The sequence below is a fragment of the Notolepis coatsorum genome (genome assembly GCF_963971535.1).
Source record: "Notolepis coatsorum genome assembly, chromosome: 3".
In the NCBI taxonomy this organism is placed as follows: domain Eukaryota; kingdom Metazoa; phylum Chordata; class Actinopteri; order Aulopiformes; family Paralepididae; genus Notolepis; species Notolepis coatsorum.
Genome location: NC_140167.1, coordinates 5,107,509 through 5,110,376, shown reverse-complemented (window position 1 = coordinate 5,110,376; position 2,868 = coordinate 5,107,509).

Here is a 2,868-nt window from a genome sequence, read left to right as displayed (position 1 = left end):
TAGTGTAGGGGCTGATGAAGATATACAATTGTTTCCAATATTTGAAAAGGTTGAGAACCACTGAGCTAGGTCCACAGTCCGTGCCCTGCCTGTGGTCTAGGTGTTGGAGTGTAATTAATAATAGTGAAATAAAACTCATTTTAATGGGTACCTCCTGGAACCCACTATGAGAACCACAAACACCGTAAACACTGAATGCTCCTTTTTTTTTTTTTATTGTTTTATAAACAACAGACGCTTCAAACCCACTCTGCGACTCCTGACGTGACAGAGGAGCCTATGATGATGGAAGCGGAGGAAGCTGGCCCATCATCTGAACCCCATCTTCCACCCTCTGAGCCACAAAGGGAATCGGCACACAAGGCAACTCAGTATAGCTACCGGAGACCACCACCACACCGGTCTTTGGGTAGGTTTTAATGTGCTTTGCGAGTTTTAGCCAACACAGCCTTTTATAGAGAATGGTTACCCTTAAATTATATCGCTTGTTGTTTTCTACAGGCATCCAGGTTTTCCCCCAGATGTTGTCCTTCGGGACACAGGCAGTCCCCCAGATGGTGTATTTCAAGCTTTGAGGCCAGTCCGATGCAAAGCCAATGCACCATCTCTCAGAGTGATGGCGAACAGTCAGGTGAGGGGCCATGCCACCAATTATAAATCGTTATAATTTTTTCCCCTACCCTAATGAATGATATTATTAATTGCTTTTAAAATCAGAATGTGTTAATTCACTAGGCGAAGAAACACACCTTTATGGAATGTTTAAATGGTTTTCATGGAGGATAAGAGAAAACAAAACGAAGACATTTTGAGTGCCGTTCTGTCGCTTGTTGTTGTACACATTCTCTGTTCTAGAAATGAGGCCGTAGCCACATTTTCTGGATTTCACTGCACTGGTCATGCCAGACCAGAAGAGCTCATACGGGGTATTTCAGTGTTTCATGCATCACTGTCGGGATGGTTTTCTCTGGTTCCCGTCAGCACAACTGTCAAACTCAGCGCATTTAGCTGCTAAAGACGCAATATTATTTCATGAAAAAGTTACACAGTGCAGCTTTAATATGTCACTTCCAAATGTGTGTATGGTAGGTGACGGCATCGCTCATTGTGACCCAACAGAGCATCTTGATGTGATCAATTCAAATCGCAATTTTATTATATATATATTTTTTTAATTCTTTTTAATTTATTTAACCAGGAAGTCCCATTGAGATACAAGATCGGTTTGGGAGAGGGAGGTAAGGGGTTTTAGATTGTGTGTTGTGAAGTTTAGACTTCAGAGAGGGAGAGCAAAGTACAGAAAAAAAGGTACCGGCGTTGGGTACCGGTATCGATTCCCAGGTAAAAAATAAACATTTTCAGGATCGGTGTCCTGAACAGACCCACCGCGTAGGCCAGATGCAAGCCGCATTTTACAATAAACCTCTGTGGGGCTGCTTAAAAAAAATATATATTACAATCGCAAATTTTATCGCAATCGCAATATCTGTCAGAAAAATCGCAATTAGATTATTTCCCAAAATCGTGCAGCCCTGGCGCAATCCACAACCAAACTTGGGCAGGTGCTAAGCAAAAAAAATATAACATGAAAACTGAAAGAGAACGCTTGCACACTGCAGCCTCCAGTTGTAGGATTTATTTGATTACAGACCCGAGTGCTGCTGTGATGTTTCGAGCTCTCGAAACGTCACAGCGGCACCGTTCTTACAACTGGAGCCCACAGTGTGCAAGCGTTTCAGTTTTCATCCTCATCATCTGACATTAATTATCATAAAATTAATGATCATAAAATGTTTCTCCTTTCCATAGGCTCCTTTTAGCAGCTATGCATTACAACCACAATGGGAACCGAACAGTGGCCACTACTACTAGTGCTGGAGAACCACGCTATACGCAGTGTCCTACCCCTAGGTTCCGTAAAGGGGAACATCATGTGCATCCCGTCAAAGACAAACCATCTTACGGTGTGTGTTCAATTACTATTTGGAATTATCAAAAATTTGCATATTTGGAAATACTGCTATACTTTTATAATGCGTGTGTTTCAATATAATATTCTCTTCTCTTCAGACTATGCATTTGATTTGATGGGCTCTTTGAAGGACCAATATGCCAGAAGTCCATCAGCCCTGAGAGCCGTCGGTGAAGGTTTGGCGGCTGCTGCTGCAAGAACCTTCCAACAGGTGGACAAGGCTGAAGCTGTGACCCGGTACCTGACACAGAAGTCCCGCTTTTCTTCTGGCCACCAGGATCGCTAGCGATAAAAAAAATGTTTTCTTCAACTCAGTCTTAAATCAAAATATCAATAATTTCTGAAAATAAATTACAAAAAAATAAAAAATAAAAAATAAAAAAATGCGTTTTGGAAAATAGCCCTCATAAAAAAAAAAGGTTTTCTATACAGAGACATATATCGACATCAGTAAATATCGGTATCGGCCAGAACGGCAATATTAACATCGGTTATCGGTATCGGGCCATCACTACCGTCAGCAGGCCTGGTCCTCCCCGGTGACGAAGAGGTGCATCACTACCGTCAGCAGGCCTGGTCCTCCCCGGTGACGAAGAGGTGCATCACTACCGTCAGCAGGCCTGGTCCTCCCCGGTGACGAAGAGGTGCATCACTACCGTCAGCAGGCCTGGTCCTCCCCGGTGACGAAGAGGTGCATCACTACCGTCAGCAGGCCTGGTCCTCCCCGGTGACGAAGAGGTGCATCACTACCGTCAGCAGGCCTGGTCCTCCCCGGTGACGAAGAGGTGCATCACTACCGTCAGCAGGCCTGGTCCTCCTCCCCGGTGACGAAGAGGTGCATCACTACCGTCAGCAGGCCTGGTCCTCCCCGGTGACGAAGAGGTGCATCACTACCG